A 6,000-nucleotide genomic window follows, 5' to 3' on the forward strand; every position below is an offset into this window, starting at 1 on the left:
TATCCAAAGGGCTATAAAACTGTACAGACTTTTTGACCCAGCAGTGCTATTACTGGGTCTGTATCCCAAGGTAATCATAAAGGAGGGAAGAGATCCCACAGGTGCAAAAAATGTTTGTAGCACCTCTTTTTGTGGTAGCAAAAAATTGGAAAATGAGTAGATGTCCATCAGTTGGGGAATCACTTGACAAGTTGTGGTATAGTAAGATAATGGAATATTATTGTTCTATTTAAAATGCTGAACAAGCTGATTTTAGAAAGGCCCAGAAAAATTTACATGAACTGATGCTAAGTGAAACAAAATAGAACCAGGAATACATTGTATATGATAACAGCAAGAATGTTCAATGATCATCTATGAAAGGCTTGGTTCTTTTCTCAGTAGTTCAGTGATCCAAAGCAATTCCAATAAATTTTGGACAGAAAATACCATCTATATCTAGAAAAAGAACTAAGGAGACTGAATGTAAATCAAAATATGCTTTGTTCACTTCTTTTTTCTGTGTTTTTTTTTGGGGGGTCTCTCTTAAGGTTTTTCCCTTTTGCTCTGATTTCCCTCTCCCAATATGATTCATAAAGTAATATGTATTAAAAACAAATAAATTTACTACTACAAAAAAATAAAAAAAGAAAGTCAAGTAGCATTTATTAAGCACTAGGTGAGAAAGCCTAAAATAGGGCAGTTCTATTTGTGTAAACAAAAGAAATTGGAAGAAACAAGATTTTGTGAAGATGGAAACAGCAAAGACTTGCAAATTGATTAGATATGCAGATTGAGAGAGTAGCCAGGATAACACTGAGGTTGTCAACTTAGAGGACTGAAAGGATAGTGTTTCATATAAAACTATTTCAGGAAATTTTGGAGAAAAGATTAATTTGGAGGGGAAATACTGAGTTTTTTTTAAATTATAAAGCTTGAGATGCTTATGAAATTCACAATTTGAAATATCAAATAAATAGAGATGCTGGAATAGAGTTCAGGAAAGAGAATGAAGTTAGACACAGATAGGTGATAATTAAATCCATGAGACTGATAAAGTGACTGTGTATGAATGTTTAAAGAGGACAAAGAACAGGGACCAGACAGAAATCTTGGGAAACCTCTGAAGTTCCAAACTTTGACACGGAAGGCGAATCAGCAAAGAAGACTGAAAATTATTCAAATAAATCGAAAGAGAACCAAAAGAAAACTTTATTATAAAAGACTGGAAAGGACAAAGTATTAAGGAGAAAAAGTTGTCAAAGACTTCAAAAGGGTGTAACCGATAAGGATTACAAAGCTTAAGAAGCAAATAAAACTGGAAAGGTACATACAAAGAGACTAGCCTTGGCAAGGGGTAGTGTCAATTTTTTATGAGAGAGTAAAGGATGAGAGGATTGGAGGAACAATGTGAAGGACTTTTGAGAGGTACAAAAAAAGGGAGAGAGCTTATAGTGATGGTTTCTATTTTCTCAGGAAAGTGTGAGATTAGCTTTTCAGCTGGCATAAGGTGGGGAAAGGATAATGGAAGAGATTTGGTGAAAAAAAATTGGAACAGACTCTGTAAGGAGTGGAAAATGGATTCAATCAGGAAGGAATAAAAGGATTGTCTTGCTAAAATAAGGTCCCATTTGAGATTAAATAGTACAATTTTGTAATGCTACCTTTTGTCTCAATTGAGTGACTTCCTTCAATTCTATTCAGCAGTTTATGAGTAGAATTGGAGGGAGGCAGATGGGGGGATAATCCAAAGTTGGCATCTTGCAAGATATAAGCATATTTCAAAGCTATAAATAGAATGCTTTCTGAAGATAAGAAAAACTTTCTATTAGTGATATCCAAAAGTGGAATGGGATACCTTTGGGAGCTAGTAGAGTCTACTATACTTGAAGTAGTTAGGCAAGGGGCAGCTAGGTGGTGCAGTGGATAGAGTACTAGACCTGAAGTCAGGAGGACCTGACATTTAACACTAACTAGCTTGTGACCCTGGGCAAATCACTTAATCCCAACTGCTTCAGCAAATAAATGAATAAATAAATAGGCAAATGAAAAATAACTTTAATGAAATAAAAAAAAAAAAACTTTAGCTGATATTTTAAATAATCCAGAGAAATCAGGAGACTGGGAAATGAGGAGGGAAAGCATTACAATGGCTAGTTCCATGTGAAGAACAGCAAGGAGGTCAATGTCACAGAAGAAAAAATATGTTGAAGGGGCTAAGATATAAAAAGACTGGAAAGGTAGGAAGTGATTTTGTTACATGTAGCTTTGAAAATCAAATAAAAGATTTTATATTTTAACTTGGAAGTATTAAGAAGCAATAGAGTTGAGTGAATTGGGTAGAGAGTGTAGAGAATGGACTAGAATGGTTAGAGACTGAAGGCAGACAATTGTAATGGTCTTGGCTTGAAGTGGCTTACACCAAGTTGATGACAGTGTCACAAGATAAAAAAGAAGTATATGATAGATGTCACCATAACAGATGGGGGAAGTAGTTTTGAGGACATTCTGTATTCCCCTACCAAGTGGGAGGATGTAGCATATCCATTGGTTGCATATCTGGAACAGATTAAATTTATAAAACTGTCAGGCTTGGATGGTGACTTTTTCCTGTGGCATTCAGAAAGGTTAAAGGTTCAGTCACGTTGGGAAATACCAAGAATTGAACTGGTGAGGGGAGAAGGGCTACCTCCCCTCATCCCATTATACCCTGTGGCTCCAAGAAATAAAACTAGGGTTTTGGCCTAATCTCTTTACTTTGTGCTCAGTTTTAGGTGCAGGTGGTGGAATTCTCACTGGACCTGGAAATTCAAACCATGGCAACTTTGGAGGCAAGATTCCCAGGCTGGATGTGTAGGCAGCCAAACAGGAAAACCAAAGAAGCCAGCAAGCTTGGAATTTGAGCCTAAATTGGGGGTTGTGATGAGGGGTGTTTGCATTTGGAAATTGGAACTGGGCTGCATAAGAATGAAGCTAAACTGTAAACCTAAGCCCCTCTGACTCCTAAGAGTATAAAATGACAAAGGTGGGGTTTATGATCCCAGATATTGGGGGGGGACATATGTTTGTATGTTTATTATTTCTATTCCTTTGAAGTAAATATAAATGTTCCTTTGGAAAAACTATTGAAATTGTTAAATGGCTAAATAGAACTGAGATTCAGCTAACCTCCTGCAATTAGGAACATGTGATTGGAGGGATCTGGAGCCAATGGCAGAATGGCATCCCTAAGCTCCCTTAAAAATATTGAAGAAATATTGAGAGTGGTGATGGTAAAAATTAACATACTTGTCTTTCAGGCAGTAAGGACATTGGTACATTGAAAGGTTGAGTCCACAGGAGTTCCCCACTGATTGAATATGACAGCTAGAGTGAGGAATCAAGGGTGAAAACTCAAATTGTGAGTCTACGGGGTTGGGAAAATAATTATAGCCTCCACAGTAATAGGGAAGTTAAGAACACTGGAGAGATAAGGAGTAAGTGTGAGTAAAGTTTTAGTTTAATTTAAGATATCTATGAAACTATCTGTTGAAACTATCTAATAAGCAGTTGGAGCTGCCGGTCAAACTGGAGATTGGGAGGGAAGTGAGAAATAGACAAGTAGGTTTGAGAGTCATCTGCTTAGAGATGATAAATGAAAACAAAAGAGCTGATTAGATTTCCAAATGAAATATTATAAAAAGTATAATGAGAGAAGAAAAGAGAGCCCCGTTCATAATGGGTGTGACATAGATCCAGAGCCAAGCAAAAGAGACAGAGAAGGAGTGGTCAGACAAGTAGCAAAATAAGGATAAAGGAATGTCATGAAAATGTAGAGAAAAGAGAGGATCACAGAAAAGGAAGCAACTAACAGAGTCAAGAATTTGATACTGTGTTGACAAGTATTTTAGTACATGAAAATGTATCGGAAGGTGCATTTATGTTGTCTTTTCACTATGTAACCTGTCAAGAAACAAATGAATAAATTCTGCCGTAGTCCAATGTGTTCTCTCTCCTTAGAAATCCATGTAATGAAAAACATGTGCAGGGGCACACAGACCTACACTCAAAAGCTTCTGGAAGAAAGGAGAACAGTAAGTCAATTGTCAGCAAAACCCCTCAGGCATGAATCATACCAGAACTTACAGAACTTTTGAGATTCTATACAACAAACATCTGAAAGAAAATAGGGAGGAAAAAATCAAACATTACTTACAAATGCTTGGCTTTTTGCTGCCTTTTCACAAAAATATATCTCTGAATTGTCATGTATATTTTTATTTATTTTAATTTTCAGTTACAAATTTTCCCATTCCCTTCACTCCCTCCCTCATCCTTTAAAAAGACAAGAAATATAATATCCATAAAAATGAAATTATATAAAACATATTTCCACAACAGCAATATTGTGGGAGAAAGCACAAAAAATGATTAAGTGAAAAAAATAATGTTTAAATGCACATTTAGAGTTTATCAGTTTTTTTTTCTTAAATCTTATTCATCATGAATCCTTTGGAACTGTCATGGATCATTATTGTACTAATCAAAGAAAATGTCTTTCACAGTTGATTGTCATTACAATATTATTGTTTCAGTGTTCTCCTAATACTCCCCCTTTCATTCTCCATCAACTCATGTAAGTTTTCCTAGGTTTTTCTGAAAATTTTCATCATTTCAAATGGGATAACTATTCCATCACAATTATAGATCCCAACTTGTTGCCATTACTCAAGATGGATGTCTTTCTGTTTCCAATGATTAGCCACCACCAAAAAAAAAAAGTAGATATAAATATTTTGTAAATATGAGTCCTTTTCCTCTTGTCTCTTTAGGATATAGATCAAGTTTCAGTTTACTAAGCCAAAGGGTAAGAACAGTTTTCTCCAGAAAGATTGGGCCAGCTTACAACTCCATCAACAATGCATTAGTTCCCCTATTTTTAACAATATTTGTCCAGCATTTGTCATTTTTATTTTTGATCATGTTAGCCAATCTGATAGGTGTGAGGTAGTATCTTAGAGTTTTTTCAATTTGCATTTCTCTAATCAATAGTGATTTAGAGCATTTTTGTGAACATGTCATGTACAGCTGAGGAAGAGATATGAACTTTTCTATTTGTAGAGGGCTGAAACTATGGGGTTGATGCACTGAGGTCAGGACTGCCGAGCACTTGAGGCTAATTACCAACATAACATACTCTAAGGGCATATGCTTGGAAAATGGTCCTTTCCACTATCTGTACTAGCTCAATGGTTGGTGTATAGAGGATTGTAGGAGGGACTAGGGGGTGGAGTAAGACAAGCCAGAGTCACACTCTTGGCAGTAGATGAGGGAGAAAGTGGTTGCGGAGAATCTGCTTCCATCCTGTTCAACCCTGCGTCTAAGACAAAGAATAAAGACTGAGGACTTTTGCTTATCCTGACTCCAGCTGATTCTGAGGTGTCCTGGGTGCTAGCGCGGTTGTTACATCTATTCCCATTAAATATTCTCCAGAATACTATCATATCTAATTCCTTTAATTCATTTAATTTTTTATCAAGAATTTAGGTGAGCTGCCATTTGGTACATACATGTTTAGTATCAATATTAATTCACTTTCTATGATACCTTTTAGTGAAATGTAGTTTCCCTGATTTTAAAATAAGGTCTATTTTTTGCTTTTGCTTTTATTTGAGATCAATTGCTATTTTTGCCTTTTTTATTTCAGCTGCCTGTCTTTCTCTTTCAGATGTGTTTCCTAAGCAACAAATTGTTAGATTCTGGTTTCCAATCCATTCTGCTATCTTCTGTTTTATGAGTGAGTCCATCACAATTATGATTGCTAACTATATTTTCTGCTATCTTATTTTCTTCTCTTTATCCTTCCCTGTCCCCTCCCCAAAGATTTCTTTGTTTTTGATGATTACTTCCTTAAAATGCCCTCCATTTTATCACCATCTTTCTTGTACTTATCTCTTTCTCCTCCTACTTACACACAGACACACACACACAGACACAGACACAGACACAGACACAGACACAGACACACACACACACACACAC

General features: G+C 36.0%; 1 long non-coding RNA gene across 1 annotated transcript in view; it reads left to right on the forward strand.

Moving 5' to 3' along the window:
- The window catches only part of LOC127553823 (uncharacterized), a 47,954-nt gene extending 43,994 nt beyond the window's left edge, over positions 1 to 3,960 (forward strand). Inside the window, exon 3 of the long non-coding RNA XR_007951828.1 lies at positions 2,748 to 3,960. This is a non-coding gene — a long non-coding RNA (uncharacterized LOC127553823). The remainder of the gene's footprint in view (positions 1 to 2,747) is intronic.
- The last annotated feature ends 2,040 nt before the right edge of the window (positions 3,961 to 6,000 follow it).

This window comes from Antechinus flavipes, chromosome 3 (assembly GCF_016432865.1).
Source record: "Antechinus flavipes isolate AdamAnt ecotype Samford, QLD, Australia chromosome 3, AdamAnt_v2, whole genome shotgun sequence".
Classification (NCBI taxonomy): Eukaryota; Metazoa; Chordata; class Mammalia; order Dasyuromorphia; family Dasyuridae; genus Antechinus; species Antechinus flavipes.